The sequence below is a fragment of the Dasypus novemcinctus genome, chromosome 20 (genome assembly GCF_030445035.2).
Source record: "Dasypus novemcinctus isolate mDasNov1 chromosome 20, mDasNov1.1.hap2, whole genome shotgun sequence".
NCBI classification, from domain to species: Eukaryota; Metazoa; Chordata; class Mammalia; order Cingulata; family Dasypodidae; genus Dasypus; species Dasypus novemcinctus.
Window position 1 is genome coordinate 12,982,955 of NC_080692.1, and position 24,555 is coordinate 13,007,509.

At 40.9% G+C, this 24,555-nt stretch overlaps 1 pseudogene; it reads left to right on the plus strand.

Moving 5' to 3' along the window:
- Positions 1–16,978: 16,978 nt before the first annotated feature.
- On the plus strand, positions 16,979–24,257 carry LOC101417747 (myelin protein zero-like protein 2 pseudogene; annotated as a pseudogene).
- The last annotated feature ends 298 nt before the right edge of the window (positions 24,258–24,555 follow it).

Sequence of the window (24,555 nt, forward strand, 5' to 3'; positions counted from 1 at the left end):
TTGTAGGGTATCAAGCAAAAAAATGGAAGGCACCCAAAGAACTTCTTGGAGCAGAAATGAATTCCTATTTTATTATAGTTATGATATTTTGTGTTATTTATTACCAGCTTAATCTTCATCTTTAATGAATAAATATATTTTAAATATTTTTAAAGTGTACAAGAGAAGGCAAAACACTAGACTGGGGACATAAGTGGAAGAAGGATTCTAAAGAGGATCTGTAAGGGGTACACAGGAGGTTTTAGTTGTATTTTTAACATTTTAGTTCTTAAATCAAGTGATGAATTCATGGCGTTCATTGTATTATTTTCTATGTTTTTAAAAATATATACCTTTAAAATTTTTTAAAAAGATACTTAGATTACATAAATGTTACATAAGAAATCTAGGGGATTCCCATATGCCCCACTCTCTGCCCCTTCCATACTTTCCCATATTAAGAACATCCTTCGTTAGTGTGGTACATTTGTTACAATTGATGAACACATACTGGAGCATTGCCACTAAGTATGGATTATAATTTACATTATAGTTTAAACTTTCTCCTACACAATTTTGTAAGTTATGACAAGATATATAATGGCCTGTATCTGTCATTGCAACATCCTTCAGGACAATTCCAATGTCCTGAAAATGCCCCCATATTACACCCATTTTTCCCTCTCCCTCCCCTTAGAACCTCCAGTGGCCACTGCCTCCATATCAATGATAAAAGTTCTTCCTTTGCCAGAATAACAATAAGTCTATAGTAGAATAACAGTAAGTCTACTCTAGTCTATCATTCATTCCCCAATCCTGAGGATTCTGGGACGGTGATGCCCACTCCACCTCTAACTGAGAGGAGGCTTAGATCCCATTGGACAGATGGATGGGACTATCTTGCTTGCAGTTGTAGACTGTCTCTGTTCCTTGGGATGGTTGTTGTCCATCATCATTTCCTCGTTAGATATCTTGGGTGAGTCCAATGAACTGGAGAGTAAGTGTTGCAACTCTGTTGAGATTCAGGGCCCAACTGGTTCATGGACAGCCCAAAGATTTAAGTCTCTTGGACATACACCTAACAAGTATAGCACTAACTCTAGATTTAAACAGAAGGGGCAGAAGAGCCCTGTGTAGGGAAATAACAGCACAACTGAGTCCAACTCTGTCACACTGAGGAGCATGAATTCCAAAGTAGGGCCCCTGGCTGGGTGCTAAACTCTGAGCTCTCATCCTTCCCTAAAGTGCCTGGAGGTCTCCAGAGCCCTATGCTTTTTTAAATGCCTGAATTATCTTGTTAAAAAATCTATGCTAATATTCAGTAGGAAAATAAGAGCCATAAATGGGGCAAATGATAAAATTCTTTGAAAGAATAAATTTTAAGACCAAATATATTAGAGTGATAAACAATCACAGATGAAAGCCTATTTGATTGCCCTAAGCTTGTTCTGGAAAACTTCTTGCTCTTGGGATAATGATGAAAATATGTATGTTCCCAGGGGACCAAGGGTAAGAATCTGACCCTTAGGGAAAAAAGTGTTTTAACCCCATAGTATTTCCTACTTCCTTAGATACTAGATAAAGAGCTTTAGGCAAGGAAACACCTTTAAAATAAAGATCAGAAAGTATTACAGAACTCTTGGAGACACAGTCAGGAGTTTCGAATTTTTCTTTCCCTCATCAAAACTTACACTTTTGCCAAACAAGTTTGCAGCAGGTCAAGGTTAAGTGAAGAGAGGAAATGTTTAACTCATACTGAAGAGGAGAAAATTCTGATAAAGACTTTGTAATGTTGTTTGAAGAAACAGGAACACAAGGGTTATATAACAAATGGGTGTTCTGACTTGAGTATTAAACCCTCTTCCACACTCCTCCAGGAAGCTCAGGTGAAATAGAAGTGTATTTCGATTTATGGTAGAGTAAGACTATATGAGCCTGAAGGGACCCAGCTGAGTGACACTTTCAGTCATTGTACATTAGAGATCAACATGCACCTTTGGTGTAATGGCGCCTCAAGCTCTTTGGCTGGTACAACTCTGTTCTCTGGAAAGAGAGCTTCCCCCAAGGCCAGCCGGTGAGATCCAGGGAGAAACTGGCCCTCCAGGCTCCTGCCTGTCCTCTGTCCCTGACACTCACATGCTTTGTTCTGTGTTTAAGCAAAAATACCTGTTAAGAAGCCACCTTACCCAGCATCTTGCTCTCCGTGGTTTGGCATGCCAGTACCTGCCCTCATCCCCTCTTGCCTCTCTCCTCCTGTACTACAACGCCCTCTTTTTTCTCTCCTTTAGTCTCTTTCTCTCCCTTTCCCACTCTTTCTCTGTTTGCCTCTTCTTCTGAAAAGGTCTGGGAAGGGGTTAAGGGTGGGGGTTGGAAAGAGGAGATGTAAACGTGCAACCAGGACACTGAGGATTAAATCAAAAGAAATGGGACGACTAATCTGCCCCCCTCCCTGACCTAGAGCTCCACAAAGTAGCTTCAACATTAGCAGCTTTCCACACGTTCTCTTTCGGCTGCCTCCCTGATACATTTTAAAGGAGATGTTTTTGTTCGAGTCAAGGCTACATCTTCCAAAGTACTGAAGCACAATGCAATCCACTCCCAAGAGATAAACCCCTATATAAAATTTCCAAATTTGTATCAGAACGTCCTTGGAATTTTTATCACATTTTTCGTCAAAGCTACTCTACCAACAATTTGGTTTGATTATTTTGCAGATGTCCTGGTTCTCTAAAGTTCAACAAGGTTTTAAAAATGTAATTTTGTTATGTGAACAATGGCTTCTATACTCTGATGAATTATTTCAGAATGACTTCTTGTTTTCCATAGGCAGTTCATTTTCACCTCCCTCACTACATCTCCTCTTAGGTTTATTCTAATTTTAATTTTTAGTCAACACTATGAATAACTGTACATTGAATGAAAGAAAGAGAAAAAGTATTTTAACAAATTAGTTATTAGTGAGAGGGCCGTGGGTAATGTGTATCAGAATTTCTCACAAATTCATACCTAGGCGCGATCATCTTATTTATCCAATCATTTGATAGATGTAGAAATTGAGGCCCAGGGGTGTGATGAAATTTGTCCAAAGTTGTGCAGGAGTTAGTGGGACAACCTGTCTTCTCCCTGGACCTCTGCACAGTTACTCTTTACTTGGAACTAGTCCAGTGGCCAACACTTACCACTTCCCGCAGTCACCCCCACCCCCACCAAAGTTCTATTTGTCCTTCTCCATTTGGTGGTCACTACTCTTGAAATAATTTCTGTGAAAATCCCCCAAACTGTCAATCACCAGAGCAGCCTATTCTTACCACTCACTAACACACATACGGTGCTTTTTGTTTACCTGTCCATCTCACATTCTGAGTTTGAACACTTAGAGGACAGAGCTTTTCCTTTTTCTTGGTTGTATGACTCAGTGCCTCCCGTAGTGCCTGGCTCCTAAGAGGTGCTTAATAAATATTTGTAAAGGGCTTGGGTCCAGTTCTCTGGATGGCTTGGACTAGTGCACTTGACTTTCTACCAAGAGCCTGCAAAATGGAGAGCACACTTTTGAGATGGTTCTTTCATTTTCCTGGGTGCTTCTTAGGCATAGTCCTTGATGATCTTTTTTACAGTCTTAGCTTTGCTTCGTAAAGATACAAACTGCACTGTGATCTTAGTGACTTGGAGAGCAGCCTGGAGAACCACGCAGGAGGCCAGGCCACCAGGCCAGCAGTTCTACGCTGCGTAGCGTTCACATCCAACATACCATATACTGCATGCTTCCAATGACAGTGTCACCTGAAACCCTCTCGTTGAGACGTTCGGATGGAACTTTTTATTCCACTTTTCAATGATACTGGAATTCATTCATTATTTTCTAGTAGTTCATCAGTGTCAACTATTTATACCAACTTGCAAGGGGAAGAAAGGATTTTTTTTTAATGTAATGAGATATTCAAGATAGACTTTCCCCCTATCTGTTCTACTCTTTAAATGTTTATGTCAAATATGTTCCTGTTGTTTAGGTTCCTTGAAAAATGTGAGAACCTAACAACTCCTCAGCAATGACCTAATTGAACCGTCTGGCTTTATGAGCGAAGAAACTGAGGCACAGAAAGGTTCAGAGGTTGGTTGTGTCTCTGTTCAACCTTTGCTGCCACCAACGCTGCAGGCTGTACAATCACTCAAATCAGGGGTTATCTATATTCTAATTATTGCAAATTAGTAAACCATATAGAACATTCCATATAACTATCAATTAGCTCCCCATGTAGTTACTAGGAACATCCCATTTTTGATCAGGCCAGAAAGAAGGGTAATGACTATTTCCTTATTTCTTTGTGCTTCTTCAGGGCTGTAGTAGTGGACTGCAATTATTAAAAAAAAAAAAAAAAAGCCAGCCATGATGAAACATCAATCAGTGACTTTTTCTCTTTAGTTCCACTGAACTCACTTTGAATACAGCCCTCTATATTCAAGACACTGGGATGGTTCCTTGGAGGTCTAGAGGTGGATATCACAGGGATTATATTGCTGACATGGTAACTGATGTATTTCCCTTCTAAATAATTTCCGTCTGCCCTTCCTTGTATTGCCACTGTTTAGTTTATGCCATAAAGCTAATTTTCCAAAGAAGGAAAGAACAGCTAACACTTAGCAATGGAATGGCCATTGTAATACAGAAAGGCATGGTACAAGATGTTTGGAGCAAGCCTATTGGTCATTTCTGCCATAGCCTGGATATGTGTTAGGAATTTGAAACACACCTTGTGGGACACTGCACTTGTGAAGCTAGTTTACCAAAGCTGTTTCCTCAGGTGTCCTCACAGGTCATGTACAACTAATGTACCTTTCAGAGTAACACTTTCAAGGTGGCTCATCCAGGTGACATCTGAAATCACCAAGTAACTGGAATGGTGACAACTGCACTTACCTGGTCATGGAGTTGGCCTCGAAGGCTATAGTCAATATCTCTCAAAACCACGAAAAAGCCAGAACCATTAGTAAAATAAAATCATGAAGCTCTTGTCTGGACTTGCAAAAAAGAGCAAAAGAGCCTGTCTGAGGCTGTTTTTTAGTGCCTCTGATGATTTCAAGGTATTGAGCATTGCTGACACTGTTGACCATAAAAGCTTTGAAAGTGGTTCCTTGGCCTCTGCTGTTTGGCAGTCATGTGACCACATTATTGAAGATTGCAAATTTGCAACAGAGTAAGTCTCCATGATAACATCCAGGTTACAGCATTGTAAATGCTCTTGGTTGTTTTCTTGACAAATGTAACTATGTAACTTAATGTGGCAGATTTGCCAGGGCATGATATTGTAGCAACACGAATGAATTGTATCTTGCCCTTGGGAAACCTCACTCCTATTCTGGGACCTTTGATCTTTATGGAATAGAAGGGCTTGATTGCTGTTGATATTAGGAAAGTCTGACATATGAATAGAGGAATGAAGTGAAATACAATATAAGCAATGATGCCTGAAACCTGACACCCATAAAAGCACTTATCAGATGCAGATTTTGTTTCATACTGACTACACAGTGGATCTAATCCAATCAGAAGGATGGAGACTTGTGCTTTGTTTATTCATTTATTTATTCAATAAATATTTATTGCAAGTGTATTCTAAATTCTGGAGTTAACAAAGTGGGGGGGAAAGCCCCTGATATCATGGCATTTGCTAAGTAGATATGAATTCTTTCTGACTTTTGTATATTTCTTTTTTAGTATATCAGAAATGGGCCTGGGAGGAAATAAAATATAAGACTGATAAAGTGCATATACCTGGAGTACCATTCAAGCCTACATCCCTGTTTTTTGGTAAATGAGAAAATAAAGTTATAATACTTATACGATGTGATTGTATTTTGCTAAAATACATATGTGTAGAAAAAAGAACCAAGAGGCGGCACACCCAAACTGTGAAAGTGACCATGGGATGATGGGACTTTCTTCTTTTACTTCTTCTTTTGGCTTTTCTGTTTTCCAAATGTTGTACACTGAATGTGTTTTGCTTTTGTAACCAGAAAGCATTCTTTACAAACTATATTGTTTTGCTAATTACTTTAAAAAAAAACATTCAAAACTTGCAAAATAAGAGGACTTGCCATTTTCCTCAAATATAAGTACAACCACACTAATTTATTGGTTCATGCCTTATTACCGTATACAGTTAGAACTCACAATCTTAAAAATATTGGACCCCCATCTTTATTTATTCAACTATATTCTTCTTATGATAAACAGTTAAAGAAATGAATGTCATCTGTCATGTATTCCTTTGGCTTTCTCCAAAAGTGGGACCCTGAGGCAAGTAGTTGGGTATAAGCAATAGGTTTGGGATAGGATCCCAGGAAGCAAGATGAGGGAGGTGGAAGGAAGGAGAGCTATAATGAGAGGATTACCAAGGTGGGCAATGGGGGCTCAGTCCTGCTGGGGAGCCCTAAGAGAATATGTAGAACATACCTGTGACAGTGTGAATTTTGTGAATCCCAGAAAAAAGATCATGTTCTTAAACTAATCCATTCCTGTGGGTGTTGTGCTTTTGGATTGGACTATGTCAGTGAGGTATGTGCCAGCTTGGTTCTCTGCCTTCTTGATAGGTATATACATATATATATATATATATATATAGAGAGAGAGAGAGAGAGAGAGAGAGAGGGAGAGAGAGAGAGAGAGAGAGAGAGAGAGAGAGAGAGAGAGAGAGAGCTGTCATATTTGATCCTGCCGTGGGAAGAAAGGAGAAAGTAGAGAAAGGATTTCTGGTTCTCCCACAGCTGCAGAAAGGCAGAGAAGCCCCATGAGACCGAGAGAGAAGGGCCTGGAAGGAGATGAGCCCCATGTCTGGCTGAGACCCAGAGCCAGTGAGCCTGAGGGGAAGAGACCCAGGCAGAGATTGCCGCCACCTTGCTTCACCACCTGGTAGCACGTCAGGGTCACCAGCAGCTGTGTTCAGAGAGAAATCATCTCGGATGGTGCTGTGATTTGAACATTTCATGGTCTCAGAACCATAAGCTTTTACCCTCAATAAATCCCTTTTATAAAAGCCAACCCATATCTGGTACTTTGCATCAGTAGCACTGTGGCAAACTAAGACAATACCTTAGGTCTGTCTTCTCAAGAGTCAATGGATATTTACGCATGACTTCCATGGCTAAGTGGTCAAAGGCTGCTCCTAAAGGCATTCATTCTCCAGCACCTCTAGCCTGGCTTATGCCTCCTGGTATGTTGAGCAACCTGCTATGGTCAGAGAAAACCCTCAGGCAAAGAGTTTGAGGTAGGTTGCCCAAGCCTGAGGCAGCAGATGACCCCTGGGGTGGACTGAGAAAAGAAGCCCAAAAGCACCTGAAACATTCGTAATAAACAACTCCAAGATGGCAGTGGCTTAACAGAAAGTAAGTTTACCCTTTGTTCATATGAACTCTCTTCCTTGCTAGACAGCTTTCCCAGGCAGCTGGTCTTCCCATCTTGTCTCTGGATGTCATGTGCTCAGTTCTCTCATCTCAGAGCCCTCTGCTTCCAGGCACACAAAAGAAGAAAGAGGTGGTGGAAGATCATGCAGAGCGTTTTACGGCTTAGCCTGGCAGTGGGGGTGTCACAGCCCCACGTATTCCCTTGTCCAAAGCTAAATACATAGGCCATTTGGAAAGGTAGTTTTGCCCATGTGTCCAAGAAGAAGACAAGAGAGTTGGCGAGTGTGGCTGATTGACTCACGTATCCCGAAAAGACATGTTCTTAATCTTCACCCACATTCCTGTGGGTGTGAACCCACTTCTGAAAAGGACCTCTTGAAGTTGTAGTTAAGGTGTGGTCTAGTAACTGAGTCAGGGTGAGCCTTAATTTGTATGACTGGAGTCCTTTAGAGGAAGAAGAAATCGGGACACAGCTACTCAGAGGATCCAGAATCTGAAGTCAGCGGAACCTGGAAGGGCCACGTAGGATGGGGGAGAGGAAATGGTCACATGACAGGACGCAGAGGCAAACCAAGGGGGCCCAGGATCCTACGAGCCAGCATCAGGACATGACGGAGTTTGGAGAGAAAGCACAACCTCACTGATGCTGGGTTTTGGTCTCCCAGCCTCTGAAACTGAGCATTAATAAATGCTGTTTAGGCCAACCCACTGGTGGCATTTGTCATAGCAGCCTGGCAAACGAAGACAGCGAGCTTCTAGCAACACTCCGATGAGCTTCTCATTTCCTTGTCTGAACGCAAGAAAATCCCTAAATCAAATGGTCCTTGTTGGACACTACGCTTTTTGGCAAAATGACTTGGTTGGATGCAAACAATTCTCTGTAAGAGTTAATATTGAGGGAGGCTGAAGAGAAACTATGGTATGATGTGACAAATCCCTTAGGAAGTCAGCACCTCCAAGAGCAAATTCTGGGTCTGCTTTTAATGAGGCATGTGATTTGGGACACATTAGTCTCTTGATCTGCAAAATAATAAAGTCCTTTGTGGTTATAGTAGGCTCTGATTGTTTAAGCTAAGTAGCTGGTTATATATTTTTAAACACCTATTTTTACACATACATGTGTGTATATATGTGAAACACATACAGGTAAAAACATATACATGTAAGTATACACACAAATATAGATATATATACATATACATATATATGTCAAGGCCAGGTGGGGTTGAATGGGGATTAGAATCGACGCCCTTGAACATTCTCTAATACTTGTTGCACTACCCTTCCTGCCTGTTCCGGCTTCTATTTTCTTGCTCTCCCCTTGGAGAAGCAGCACACGAGCGGTGTGGATCAGTGGCCAGGCAGGCAGGGCTGCGTCTTCAGAGGTGAGCAAATGCTGACTGGCAGCAGCTGTGGGTTAAATCCCCGGTCTCGGGGGACTGCGGTGGAAGAAATAATCCAAGTCTTGTTGTGGAATCCAAGGAAGGCACAGATCTGTAGTCAGTCTTGTTTCACCCGCAGGGTCACAAGCGTTCTCTACATTGCAATGTGTCTAGGGGGAGAGGGCTTTGGCTATTACGATACACCAGAGACCAGTACAGCCCGTAGCAATAAAAAGGCTGCAGTTTTTTAAGCTAACAAAACAGTGCCTGGTGCCAAGTGCCAGGGCAGCCTTTTCAGCCAGGGCTGCAGAGTCAAGGCAGCAGGGCAAAGGACAACGATCTCAGGAAACGCACCTACAAGAATTTGACGGTGTAAGAGGAGCAGTTTAGTAATCCACCTGGAGCCCGGTTTATTTCAGAAAAAATCAAAACAAAACTCGGTAACGATGTTCCTACTGGAACATCCATGAAACAGTGACCACGTTCAACAGTTACAGGAACTTTTTTCTTTTTCATTAATTTATTCTTCCAGACCTCTATTATTCACTCCTCAGAGATTTCCCATTAGGTTTGGCAGGTGCGCAAGGGCCAGTCCCACGAGTTAACTGGATTATTTTCTGAGCAGGATTGGTGGAACGGTAATCTATCTGACCCCTGTCCCAAGATACATGGTTTTCTGAATTAAAGCAGTAACAGTGGAAACTAAATTTGTCTTTTCTCTTTTGCATCACAAGTGACTCAAGTACTTCTGGCAAGTCTTTCCATAACTCAATGAGTATCATAGGATATGAAATCTCATGAGGAGTAAATAGCTAACGTAGATATAATACATGCTAAGGGCTGTTGCAAGCATTTTACACACATTAACTCACTAATCCTCCCCAAAACACTATTACATAAACATGATTATCATTCCCATTTCACAGAAATGGAAACAGATGAGAATAGATGATTTTCCTCAGTTGGAGCAACTGCTTAATCTCTTTGTACAATCACTACTCCACATTATTCTGTGAAAAGAACACTATATAAAATTGAATTACTAATTTTTCCAAAGGACTAAAAGGCTTGGAGTCATTAACTTTGATCAAAAGCATAGAAAGGAGATTCAATTTAGATCATGCTATTTGATCTACAGGAAGACTATTCATTTATTTCTTCATTCAACAAATATAATAATTGCCTGCATGTACTAGGCATCTGGAATCCAACGATGAGTTGGAAGCTTTTAGGCCAGCAGGAAGGAAAATGTGTCAACAAATACTTACCTTGAGATGAGCTATATGGATAGTCCAAAGTGGGCAGATTGAAGGATTAATAATGTTAACTAGCACCTACCAGTCAATTATCTTGGGCTGGGAGCTGGCCTAAGAGCTGACCATGTATTAACTCATTTATCCTCTACAGCATCTCTATGAGGCAGGTCCTATTATTAGCCAAACTCAGACCAGGAAGTGAGATACTGAGAGGTTAAATAATGTGGCATAAGCTCTTGGGAGAGGTAACCTACCCAAGATGTTCTTGTTGGGTACGCCAAGAACACAAGGCCCTGACCGCCCCTTACCTGGGATGTTTCTCAGGTTGTGTCTGCAGCAAGAAATCTTGAGGGTTGTATTAGTCAGCCAAAGGGGTGCTGATGCAAAATACCAGAAATTGGTTGGTTTTTATAAAGGGTATTTATTTGGGGTAGGTGCTTACAGATACCACGCCATAAAGTATAAGTTACTTCCCTCACCAAAGTCTATTTCCACGTGTTGGAGCAAGATGGCTGCTGAAGTCTGGAAGGGTTCAGGCTTCCTGGGTTCCTTCCTTCCAGGTCTTGCTTCTCTCTGGGTTCAAGGTTCCTTTCTTCCTAGGGCTTGCTTCTTCCTGGGCTCACAGTCCTCTCTTCCTGGGGCTGGCTTCTCTTTCCTCTGTGAGCTTACTTCCCAGGGCTCCAGCTTAAGGCTTAGGCATCAAACTCCAACATCAAAACTCCAACATTAAGAACCCTCAACTCTGTCCTTTGCCATGACTTTTATCTGTGAGTGTCCACCCACCATGGGGCAGGGATTCAATGCCCTAATGACGTGACCCAATCAAAGCCCTAATCATAACGCAATCATGCCCAGGTATAGACCAGATTACAAACATAATCCAGTATCTATGTTTGGAATTCATAACCATATCAAACTGCTACAAGGTTTAAGGTAACATCTCCAGACAAAGAGCAGGCTTGCTTCTATTTATGATAAAAGTGGTGATTCCTCCAAGCTCAGTGCTCCTCTCCTGTAATGCAGCCCCCCTCCCCCATGTGCAGGTGCAAATGATGGGCCCTTGTCACACTGTGGGACTTGCAGGGGGTTGGGGAGCCAACAAAAGCAAGCATGATGTTCTCTCTACTGCTTTGTCCTAGGTTGTAAATTCCTTTGTCTCTGACACAGGAGGCTCATATCTTCTCCTGGCATCTATGAAACAGCAACAGGCTAATTTGCTAGCTTGGGTAAAATCTCAAGCCCTGCATAGTTCTTGACAAAACCACAGAGTCAGTAAGTGGTAGAACCTGAATTTGAAGCCCACACTATTAACTATCATGAATGCTGAATCTAAGATAGGCAATTAACTTTTCCTAGGAAAGGCAGATTTTAAAAGAGAATGCCATGTTTAGATAGAATTTTGAAGGAAAAATGGGAATTTAACAGATGAATTAGGGAGAAAGAACATTCCAGACTGAGTATGCAGTGTGAACAAAGGTTGGAAACCAGGATGCACATGTATGTTTAAGACAGAGCAAGAACAGTGTCGTGACACTGCAGCGTCCAGTGGAATTTTGCTGGGGATTGGAGCAAGAGATGAGGTTGGGAAGCTGGGCAGGAGCCAGGGCATGTATGGGCACACGTGCCTCTTTATTGTAGAATAAAGGATTATAGGCAGGAAAGTGCCATGCTCAGATTTACATTTTTGAAAGATCCCTCTGAAACAGGGTGCAAGATGAATTGAAGGGGTCAGAGAGATCCAGTAAGAAGAAGATGGAGCGCTCTAAGGAAGACATGACAACCATGTACAGTTTAATTGCCAATATTTTAAGTTGTTTTTTAAAAAGATTTCTTTTATTTATTTCTCTCTCCTTCCCTCCCATTGTCTGCTCTCTGTGTCCATTTGCTGTGTGTTCTTCTGCATCTGCTTGCATTGTCAGGTGGCACCGGGAAACTGCATCATCTTGCTGCATCAGCTCTCTGTGTGTGAGGCACCACTTCTGGGTAGGCTGTGCTTTTTTCACGTGGGGCAGCTCTCCTTGCAGGGGGTGCACTCCTATATGGGGGCGCCCCTGCATGGCAAGGCACTCCTTGCACACAGCAGCACTGCGTGTGGGCCAGCTCACCACACAGGCCAGGAGGCCCTGGGTATCGAACCCTGGACCCTCCATATGGTAGGCAGATGCTCTATCAGTTGAGCCACGTTGGCTTCCCCAATATTTTAAGTTAATGCCTAACGATAGCAGTAATTAGCTTGGAATTACTCTAGCCAGAAGAGCTGTGTTTTCAGTTCCTAAGCCTTGATCCTTTTACTTTATATATATTTTAAAAGTGCAAGAAGCCTTGCTGAATAAAGTGAACTTGAGGATGCCATTTCTGATAGAAGAGGCATATATGGAGACTCTGGTCTCCACTGCCCTAAGACTGAGGTGAGCATGTAGGATACTAAGAGAGAGACATTATCTGCTGTCATCATCAAGGTCAAGAGAGAAGAAAAGCACAGGCAATTCCCATCCAAATCAGAGTCTCCAACCTTTCTGAGCACAACCCACTTAGGCAGGACAATAAACTCCATACCTAATGGAACTCACTTGTTTCTCATCTTCTTGTAGGAAAAACTCTGGTAACAAGGATAGATGTAAATGCAAGTAATTGGTAGTGGTGAGGATTATGAATTTATCTGCTTTGGCAATGGAATGTGGATAATTTATTTTTGGTTCCCATTGTTCACAAGTCTTTAAAGTTTAGTTATGAGAAAATTTTAGTCTAAAATATTGTCGATGAAGATATGTATCTCTACACCTTATAGCAAAGGTTCTTAACCTTCTTTGTTCCACAGACCCCTCTGCCAGTCAGGTGAAAACCATGGACCCCTACTAAGTCCACACTACTATACTGTGTATTATTTAATAAATATATCACACCTGCACCACCATATTCCCACAAGAATAATGTTCTTTTGAATTTCAATTCAAGCTCACAGACTCCTTGTTAAGAACCCCTACCTTATGGGCTTAGAAAACAACATGCAAAAAACTAAATTAAAAGTATAAAAAAAACACAACAAGCTGGAATGTTGGTTATATATGGCAGGCAGATCGCCATAAGTTGCCTAACATCCATTTTCCTTCCTCCTTCCTAACAGAGTCCAGTTTTTACAACCAAATCTGTTAGGAGAGCCTGGGCCATCCCTTACTCTAGATGGAAGATTCTGGTTTGTCTAAATACATCCAGTTCTTCTTTTTGGTGATTGGTTTAGGCACAGGCAAGTGAAAAAAGCTATTTTGGACATTGCTATATCTGGCATGTAATGCCTGGAATGGATTTATTCACCTGGCAACCTAGAGAAGTGCCAACCTGAGAACAAAAGTGATGCAGAGAAGGGAAAGTCAAGAGAGACTCAAAGCAGAAGATCCCAATCTCTGAGGACAGCATGCCCAGAGCTCCCACGATGTGGGACTTGTAGTTATGTGGGATGACAAATGTCCTTAGGTTTAAGCCATTTGAGTCAATGTTTCTGTTATTTGTTGCCAAAACCCTCCTGATACCTAAAGTGATCATGCTCAATTAACAAGATACCCTTCAGGAAGCTCCACAACATTAGCAAGTTAGACATTTTAGAAGAACTCTGAGCTAAATCTTCGATTCACTTGAGAAACTAATGGTAGTTTGTGAATATCAAATTTTATTAATCCTGCTACTTCCCTTATTAAGTTGCTACAAAGCCCTGCCAAGTCAACTGAAGGTTTAAGAAGCAAGAGGAGGCTGTCCATTTTGAACCAGTTCTTGGCGAAGATGGAGTCAAAACCAAATTTTAATAATCTACTGCCCTAAATCTAATTGGTGACATACCACCACTGCAGAGTAGCTGGTGGATACCTTTTCCTTGAATAAGTGTTTCTGGAAACATCTAAACTGCTATTTGTTAAATATAAACTATAGATACAATGCATTGTTAAATAACTATTATGGGGCTAGTTTATTGTAATTATGGTAATTAATAAGAGACTCATATAATTATTTTGGTTTAGAATGCAAAAACTAGTGAGAAATCCACAATTGTTCCTCTCTGTATATCTATATGTAGACTTTCCACCAGGACACCTGTCTATATTTTACATTCAAATTTTGAGCTGACTCATGAAAGTCCATACTCTGTTCTCTCTCTCTCTCTTTTTTCAATAAACAAATGGGTAGTTATCTCATTCCCTATTCACACTCTTTCTGAAAAGAGATTGTGAAAAGTTACGTAATTTTAACTGAAAGATATTTAGTCCTCATTTGCCATGAGGAAGCAGTTGCCCAGAGATCTGTGACTCTGGAAGCAGTCCAGTGCTCTTTTCCTCTGCTATGCTGGTTTCTTCTCTGGGCGTTAATATTAAATGTTCGTGAAATGTACCAGATAACTCAGAGGAGAAATTATCTTATCTCAAGGAATTATATCAATTTGGCTCTTTCAGGTTTCAAGGAACAGAGTCCTTCTCTTACTTTCCAGATGGCCTTTAAAAAAGGAAAGAAAGAGAGAAAGAAAGAGAGAAAGAGAGACAGAGAAAGAAAGAAAGAAAGAGAGAAAGAGAGAGAGAAAGAGAGAGAAAGAGAAAGAGAAAGAAAGAGAGAGAGAGAAAGAAATAAAGAGAGAAAGAGAGAGAGAAAGAAAGAGAGAGAAAGAGGAGGAGAGGAGAAGAGAGGAAAGGAGAAGAAAGTAGAGGAGAAGAAATGAAAGAAAAGAAAATAGAGGAATCTGGAAAATATATCAGAATTTCACAGCCACTACCAATGAGAAAAAGGAACAATGGCTTCTTATCATTTGGGACACAGGACAACATTTAAGAGTCCATCAGGGATCTGGGGACCAGGCATCTTTTGTGACCTCAGAATTGGAAATCTGTCATCCCAGAGTTATGATTGTGACATTTGTGACTTTGTTTCTTTTATATCTGGTGTACTCAACTGCTGCCTATGAAAGACAGTTTCACTATATATAGAATTCTAGGTTGGATGGGTTATTTTCTTTCAACACTTAAAAGTTATCATTTCATTCTGTCTGGCTTGCATTGTTTCTGATGAGAAGTCAGTCCACATTACAGCTATTCCCCTGTGTGTAACATGTCTTTTTTTCTCTGGTTGCTTTTAAGATTTTCTCTTTATATTTATTTTTTTTGGCAATTTAAATAGCTTATCCCTATATCCCTAGATTTTTTTTCTTTTCTTGTTTTTAGATCTTTGGATGTGTGGACTGATATTTGTCATTAAATATGGAAAATGATTAGCCATTATTTCTTCAAATCTTTTCCTATATCATTTTCTTTCTCCTCTCCTCTGAGACTCCAATTATATATGTTAGAACACTTAATATTATCTCCTATGGGAGGTCACTGATACTCCATTGCTTTTTTTTTTTTTAAGAAGATACCAGGGGAACTTCCTTGTACATGGGAAGGAGGTGCTTAACCACTGAACTACACCCACTCCCTAACCATTGCTTTTTTATAATATCCTTTCTTTCACTCTCTGACTCTGGTGGATAATCTCTGTTCACTTTGTCTTTAAATTCACTAATGCTTTCTTTTGAAGATTCAAACTGTTGTTAATGTCACCCAGTGAATTTATTTCAACATTGCATTTTTATAGTTCTAGAATTTCCCTTTTTCTCCTTTTTTATAGTTCCCTTCCCCCCCAGAAGACCCCAACTCTTACTCATTATACACATCTTTTTCTATAAATTCTTCAAAACATTTACAACAATTGTTTTAAAATCCTTGTCAGCCAATTCTAATAACTAGGTATATCTGTGGGTCTGCTTCTATTAATTATGTTTTCTCTTGGTTATTGGTCATTGTTTCCTCTTTCTTTCCATGTCTCATAATTCTTTATTATATATCAGATATGTGAATGAAAGAACAATGAAGATTGAAGTTTAATAATTTTCATTTATTTAGTTTTATTTTCTTGAGAATGTGAGGCCTTTTCCTCTGTCTGACAGTTACAGTGAAGGGCTGACCGAGTTCTTCTGGAGTCAAATCAAGCTGGGTCTGGGATGAAGCTCTAATTAGATTGAGTTTACCTTGGCTTACACCAACTCCCAAGTGCTCACTGTGCTGCCATTGTTTTTTATATTTTCAAATTTGAGGTGATGGGGGATTGGGCTTTGCTTTTCGATATATTTTTTTATAACTGTAGATTCAACATAGTGGGGTCCTGAAATTTAATCACTGCAGGAATGCTTTTGCTCTGCATTGTAGCCCCTTCTTTGCTGCCACTTTTGTGTCAAAGTTTGAAGATAGAAGTGGGGGTGTGAGAGTTCTCAGGTCAAGCAATTGAGTTTTGCAACTGGGACACTCTAGATTCCAATCCACCCATCAGCCTGCACTAATATTTAAAGTTCAGCCGATTCATGTCCTCCCTGCAAAGTCTTTCTCTCTAGGACAGTACTGGCATGCCCAGACCAGACACTTTTCCCTAGGTATGGAAGCTGACCTGGCTTTTTTCCCACCCACAAAGGACTTGTTTCTCTCTGGAATATATTAGGTTGGTGCAAAAGTAATTGCAGTTTTACATTGTTGAAATTTGTCGTTTTGATTATGACACACATTCTTAAATAAAGGTGATTATTTTATACATAATTTTAACGTGCATTTATTGCTTTATGTTTTTTTGCTAATGACTTATTACTTGCTGTTTATTTTATATTTACATTAGACTATGGAAATGATATTAATCAAAAAGCAAATTCAAGCAATTTTCTCATTTGAGTTCAAAATGGGTTGTAAAGCCGTGAAGACAACTTGCAACATCAACATCACATTTGACCCAGGAACTGCTGATGAACTTACAATGCAGTGGTGGTTCAAGAAGTTTTGCAAGGAGATGACAGTCTTGAAGATGAGGAGCATAGTGGCCATCCATCTTTGACAACAACCATTTGAAAGCAATCATCGAAGCTGATCCCCTTAAACTATACAAGAAGTTGCCAAAGAACTCAACATGGACCATTCCACAGTTGTATGGCATTTGAAGCAAATTGGAAAGGTGAAAAAGCTCAGTAAGTGGGTGCCTCATGAGCTGACTGAAAATCAAAAGAAATAGTTTTGAAGTGTCTTCTTCTCTTATTCTATGCAACAACAAAAAACAGCTCAGTGATTGGACTGAGAAGAAGCTCCAAAGCACTTCCCAAAGCCAACCTTGCACCAAAAAAAGGCCATGGTCACTGTTTGGTGGTTTGCTGCCATTTTTATCCACTACAGTTTTCTGAATGGCGAAACCATCACATCTGAGAAATACACTCAGCAAATTGATGAGATTCACCAAAAACTGCAACGCCTGCAGCCAGCATTGGTCAACAGAAAGGGCCCAGTTCTTCTCCACGACAACGCCCGACCACATATTGCACAACCAACACTTCAGAAGTTGAACAAATTGGGCTACAAAGTTTTGCCTCATCAGCCTCATCCACCTGACCTCTTGCCAACTGACTACCACTTCTTTAAGCATCGCGACCACTTTTTGCAGGGAAAACGCTTCCACAACCAGAAGGATGCAGAAAATGCTTTCCAAGAGTTCGTTGAATCCTGAAGGGGATTTTTATGCTACAGGAATACGTAAACTTATTCCTCATTGGCAAAATGTCTTGATTGTAATGAGCCCTATTTCAATTAATAAAGATATGTTTGAACCTAGTTATAATGATTTAAAATTCACGGTCCGAAACTGCAATTCCTTTTGCATTAACCTAATAATTCATTAAGTCTTCCTTTGTCTGCTGAGATTTGTCATCCCCTTGGGAAGGCATGATTTTTACTTTGTCTGTGTTTTTGTTGTTATCATGGGAACAAAGGTCTTTCATATACTTTCATAGTCTAACTTGAGATGGAAGTCTGAAACAAACATTTAAAATTTAAAAAATGAAAGCACAAAATTGCTAGAAGAAAATATGGGAGAATTAGTTTTATAATGTTGGAGTGAAGAAAGCCCTTTCAAAGTAAAACTCAAACCTCAGAAGCCATATGGAAAATCATTTAATATCTGACTGTATATGTGTGCATATAAGTATGTATATACATATATATATTAAACCTCAGAATAGCAAAATATACCCAGTACAGATGAAAAATCGAGAAAGATATTTGCAACACACTAGACAGATTACTTTAAAGGACATTTTAAGAGATTTTTAGAAATAAATAATAAAAAATGGACAGAGAGCATAAAAATCAATACAAACAGATTATTAACATGAAGATGTGTTTAAACTTACTGAAAATTAGGAAATACAAATTAAACCAAGACACTGTTTTTTATGTAATGTTGACAAAGTTAGGTGTTGGCAAAGGTGTGGGAAATAAACACTCTCGTACACTGAAGGGAGTGCAAATTAGCATAGCATCCTTAGATGTGTTTGTGCATTATTATTTTAGAATGTTATCTGATGATACCTAACAAAATTAGGAAATTAAAATACCTTTTGATCCAACAATTTTAGTTCTAAGAATTTATTCTACAAATAGGCTGAAAAAGGCACATAAAGATGTATGGAAAGGTATAAGTATTGCTGGACTGTGAGGGAAGAGCAAAACCTAGAAATAACTTTAATATCCACAATAGAGGGTTGGTTAAAAATTTATTGCATATCATCTCAATTCAGTACTATATAGTTTAAAGGAAATTCATAGAGCTATGTATGTTGGTATAAAAAGATTGTCAAGGTATATTGCCAAGCGTAAAATGCAAGGTATAGAATGATCTACATACGTAATGTAAGTATCTAATAATAATTTGTCAGCCCCTATTTTTATATAAAAAAGAGATCTATGGATGTGTGTCTGCAGGGACAATTCTGAAAGGTACCAAGGAACTGCTGAGGAGTGGGAACAGGAAGTCTAGGGTGGGAAGGTCTAGGGTCACTTTTCATTATAAATCACATTATTTGAATTACTTAAACTCAAGTATTCATAAAATAAAGGAAGACATTAATCAGTATGCTATGAAATAGGGCCTTTAGCAATGTGGACTGCTAATTGATTTATATTGAAGTTGTATTACAGACCTTGCCATATTCCCTTTTGAATACCCTCATAGAGACTATTACAAAGCCTTTTTTCATTGGATAGGAAAAATGAATATTGGTTGAGTGAATGAGCAAATTAAACTGTGCATTTATTGGCAGTATGTGTGAGACATTGAAATGTGCAGGATTTTCTGTAAACCTCAAAAATGCTGATAAATTTAGCAAAGCTATGTCTTATGTTGACTTGCTTTGCCTGCATTATATTATAGCTAATAGTCATAAAAGTTTTGCTTTTGGATGGGGGCTGAGCACTTAAGAAAATACATCTTTTGGGGTGTGAACTGTCATAGCACTTTAGAAATCTGGGAACACTGGTGTGGGATCAAGTGCCTGGATCCTATTGTAATTACTTTATCACTAACTAGCATATATCCTTAAAAGAATTATTTTTCCTAACTGGACCTCATTTGTAAAATGTTGGTTGATGGCTAAGATTGCTTATCCCTCTAAAATTATGTAATTTTTTTAAAAAAGGAAAACACAAAGCAGAAAATGTAAACAGGACATTTCACATTTTAGTCTTATTAAAATTTCTCTTTTTTTTCAAAAATGCTAATATTAATTCACTTCCCCACTTATGGACATGGCTCCTACTAATCTGAATCTGAGTTTTTAATTATCTATGGAATTTTTGGCTCTTTAAGCTTTGATTACTCTGGTGATGGAACTGTATAAGTTTTGAGAGATGCATTAAATACATATTTCTGGTTTCATATATTATATACACATAGATAGGTGTATATACCATTTCATGTCAAGTTTAATCTCATCCTGTAGGTGGAAAAATATTTACCTGATGGGTTCACTTGGTTATCATTTAAATTCCTGGACTTTAGCTAGAATAATGCTCAACTTCTTTTTCTTAAAACTTCAAGCAAAGGTCCCCAGTGACTCTGGTGAAGACAATGTTGTTGTCAGAAAAGCCATTTCATATCTGTATTTCTGATGCTGGAAAAACCCATCCTCGAATTCATCTGGAGTCTTCCAGGGACCCAAACATCCAAATCAACATAAAAAAAGAACAAAGTTGGAGGATGCACACCTCCTGATTTCAAAATTTACTTCAAACCCACAGCAAACAAAACTGTGATACTGTCATAAAGATAGACATAGAAACCAACAGAATAGAACTGAGAATCCAGAAATGAACTTGCACATCTATGACCAACTGATTTTTGACAATGGTGCCAAGTCCACCCAATGAGGAAAGAAGAGTCTCTTCAAGAAATGGGTGGGGAAACTAGGTATCCACATTCAAAAGAATGAAGGTGGACCCCTGCCTCACACCATATACAAAAACTACCCCAAAGGAGTCCGTGACCCACATATAAGAGTTAAAACCATAAAACTCAGAAGAAAATCCAGGGGGAATCTTCCTGGCTTTGGATTTGGGGTTGATTTGTAGCTATGACACCCAAAGCCCGAGCCATGAAAGATAAAAGAGATAAAATGAACATTAAAATTAAAAATCTTTCGTACAGCAAAGGACACCAGCACGGAAGCTCAAAGACAGCCACATCTGTGTGTCTGATGTTTCAGTAAACAACTCCTGAACTCTGCCAACTTGCTGTGGCTGCACACGGATCGCCTGGTGTAGCCTGGCGTGAAGGGCTTGGTAAAGATGAATAGTGTTTCATTCCAGGAGTCAGCTTGGCTCTAAAACGAGAAAGTGAAAGACCATTTATCAGTCGGAGAAACAGAGCCGTGCTGGAGGAAAGCCCACGGAAGTTCAATTAGGCAGAGACAAATCGGGGAGAAGGAAGGGATGGTGCCCTGTTCATTTAAGTGAAAGCAGAATCTCCTTAGAAACAGCACCAGGCTACTGCTGTTAATCTGCTGCTAAGTCGGTGCTCCAAACCTCAACCTGTAGAGAAGCCGCTGATGGACAAAACCAAGGCAGTCTTTTCTGCCACAGGAAATAAACTTGCAGCCGCACTGCAGGGTTAAGTAATATTTTAGGATAGAAACACTGAAGCTGGCTTCTCAGGGAGCGGTTGTGATTTCTAGTTTCTTTTTAAGCAAACATGCTTGAAAAACCCTCTTCTTTCAAACACAAATGTTTTCAGATCCTTTTTCCTCTTCTCTAGATCCGTTTTCTAAAAATGGGAATGTCTGAAACACTTTAATGGTATGTGGGTAGAAAATTGAGAACTTCCAATTAGTTTTTTTTTTTTTCCCCTCCTTTAAAATTTTCTTGGTCTCTCATCATGTACCCAATATATTAAGTCAATAGTGCATTCTTGTAGTTTATAAGTAAATAAATAAATATGCACTCATTTGAGACTCCAGGTTCTTTTCTTTATACTGGCACAAGAAGGATGCAATAAAAACTGGGGGGAGAGGCCAGAGCGCAGCCGGGTGATCCCAGGAGGAGCGCGCGCTCCGGGGCCTCTGTGCAGACGCGCTGGCGGTGCCGAGGGCGTGAGCAGGAAAGGAAGGAGGGCGGTGGGAGGCCAGGCCCCCCCTTTCATTCCAGCGAAGCCCAGGGCCGGGGCGGCGATGAGTCACCCGCGCGGGCGCCGGGCATCCTACAGGTGAGGGGCCGCGGCACCTCCGCTCTCCGGGAAAAGGCGGCGCGCGCTCCTCCGGCGTGGCCCTGGCAGGGCGCTGGAGCCCTCGGTCTGCCCGGTCTGATCTCGGGGGCGGGGCGGGTGGGGGGGGCGGCCAGGGCTGGCTTTCCCTCCTGTATGGCCAGGGCGTCACGCGTGCTGTGCCGCTTCTCCTCGGCGAGGCGCTCACAGTCCTCTGGCCAGTAGCACCGAGTGCTGAGGCTGTTAAAGGAACCGACGTTCGTTTAGAATGCAGACAGGGCAACACTTACCGCAGCGATGGAAGCAAAACATCAAAATCAAAGCTTTTGCATTTTTAAATTTTTTGATACCCCAATTTATTTTTACCTTAATTTTTCTAAATTAATATGGATTCTATATCTAACCTTTAAACTCATCACTATATCCCATTTTACTATTGATGGAACCTGGCAATATATTGGGCTTCATTTCTGGAAAAGTTTTGGATCACACAGAGAGGTTCAGCAATGGCAGGGGAGGAATGCTGGTGTGAGATGTTATTGACAGGGGACACATGGTTGGCAGGGAGTTCTCCAGGGCATATATCCAGAGTACATGAAAATGTTTGGATATTTTCATAGTGGTTACAATTAAAAACAACAGCAGAGGGAGTGCTGAGTTCTTAGCCAGGGGGAGCTCTATCACAGTCCCTAAAGGAACAGCAACAATCTCCCAAGTGCAACGGCAAAGACCAAAAAAGAAGGAAGGTCCAACAATGAGCCCTTGATACTAATGACTATGCTTGTGAGCCTGTGCACCTGAAATAAGAACAAAGCCTAGAGCTGCAGGGTGCCTAAGAGTTACCTCCTGAGAGCCTCCGTGTTGCTGAAATGTGGCCAGTCTTGAAGCCTAACTCAGCATGTAAATGTGTTGCCTTCCCCCACCCAACGTGGGACATGACTACTGGGGATGAGCCTCCCTGGCGCCGAGGGATTACTATCAAGTACCAGCTGATGATATAACTAGAAAATGACCTTGAATAAAAGGGTCAATTCAGACCAGCAGAATATCTCAGTCTACATATGCCAGGAATTAAAAATGCTTTTGACCTGAACAAAAGGGGGAAATGGAAAGGACAAATGAGTTTGTATGGCTATGAGTCTCCAAAAAGAGCCAGGAGGTTATCAGAGGGATCACCCTTATGCACACCTCAGCAAAGTCCCAGAGACAGAAAAAGTAGATGCAACCTCAGGTATTGGTTCTTCTGAGGGCAACAGAGACCCACAGGTTCTATGGTCATGGCAGATGGAGTTCAGTGCCATGTCAGTTGACCCTACTTTGGAGTTTGGGTTTCTGTGTGATGGAGCTGGACTCAGATGTGATCTTTGTCCACAAGCCTCTCCTGTTACTTTTACCAGATCTGTAGTTGGTGCTGGGATTTAGTGTACACCCAGGGGACCTGAATCTCTGGACTGACCATGTAATAGCCAGGCCCTGAGCCTCAACAGACTTGCAACTCCTACACTCTGATTTATTGGACTTACCCCACTCAGCTAAGATGGAGGTGAAGAAGGTCAACCACCACACCAGGGAGCCAAGAGTGCCTACAACTGAAAGCAGGAGAATTGCATCCAGCATCCATGTGGAATCTAAGCCCCCTCTTGATATAGATGTGGAGTGGACACAACCATTCTAAGGTCCACAGAATGGAGGAATAGAGTATGGGTTGGAGTGGACTTACTGATATTCTATTCATGAACTATTGTGATTCATAATTGAGGAAAATGTGGCATTGGTGTGGAGAAAGTGGCCATGGTGGCTGCTGGGGGTAGGGAGTGGGAGAAAGAGATGTGATGTGGGGGCATTTTGGGAGTTGGAGTTGTCCTGGGTGGTGCTGCAGGGACAGTTACCTGACATTGTATGTCATCCCATGGCCCACTGGGTGGACTGTGGGAGACTGTGGGCTATAGTGTGGACCATTGACCATGAGGTGCAGCGGTGCTCAGAGATGTGTTCACCAAGTGCAGTGAGTGTCTCATGATGATGGAGGAGATTGTTGTTATGGGGGGAGGAGTGGGGTGAGGGGGGGTGGGGGGTATATGGGGACCTCATATTTTTTGAATGTAACAGTAAAAAAAAAAATAAAGACAAAAATAAAATAAATGCACTTTCTCCAGCTTTGTCCCTGTGGGGAATGCTCTAACCGTGACCTGGGATTTCCGTCCTCAAGAGCAGTTCGGGTACTACTCCCACGTGGAGCCTTTCAAGACCATGAGTGGGAGGTTCAAGGACCTCTGGAACAGGAACCCTGAGCGGGACGATGTCTCCACCATCCTCTGGAAGCTGTAGCTTGATGGCAATGGGACAGACACCTGCCACGTGAAGAACCCATCTGGTGCTGACGGGCTGATAGGGGAGATCTGGCTGAGCGTCGTGCACGCTGCACCTTTCTCTGAGATCAGCTTCCTGGCTCTGGCCATTGGCTCCGCCTCCGCACTGATGGTTATAATAATCATTGTGGTGGTCCTCGTCCAGCATTTCCGGAAAAAGCGATGGGCGGAGAGAGTTCATAAAGTGGTGGTAATAAAAGCAAAAGAAGGGGAAAAGCTCAACCAAGCAAAAAAGGTCTGTTTATTTAGAAGACACTGACTAATATGTCAGATGGAGGCTGAAGATTTCTAAGAACAAGAACCCTAGGTAAGCTGAAGCTAACTGAAGCTTTTCTTTGGCTTTCCAGTTGTGACCTGTCTTCCAAAGAGCTCTCCAGTACATATCCACCCAGATGAGCAACTTCCCTCAGAAGCCAGCATCAGGTCCCTCTTGGGCAGATAGCACCTGACTCAAACACTGCCCTAAAATATTTTATTTAATTTCAGAGTACAAATATTTTTCAAATGCTCATGAACATTTTTGCCCTTAATCACTCCTTGTGGATTATGATGTATACCTATATACTGGCATCAGATAGGATAAAAGCCAACTTGTTT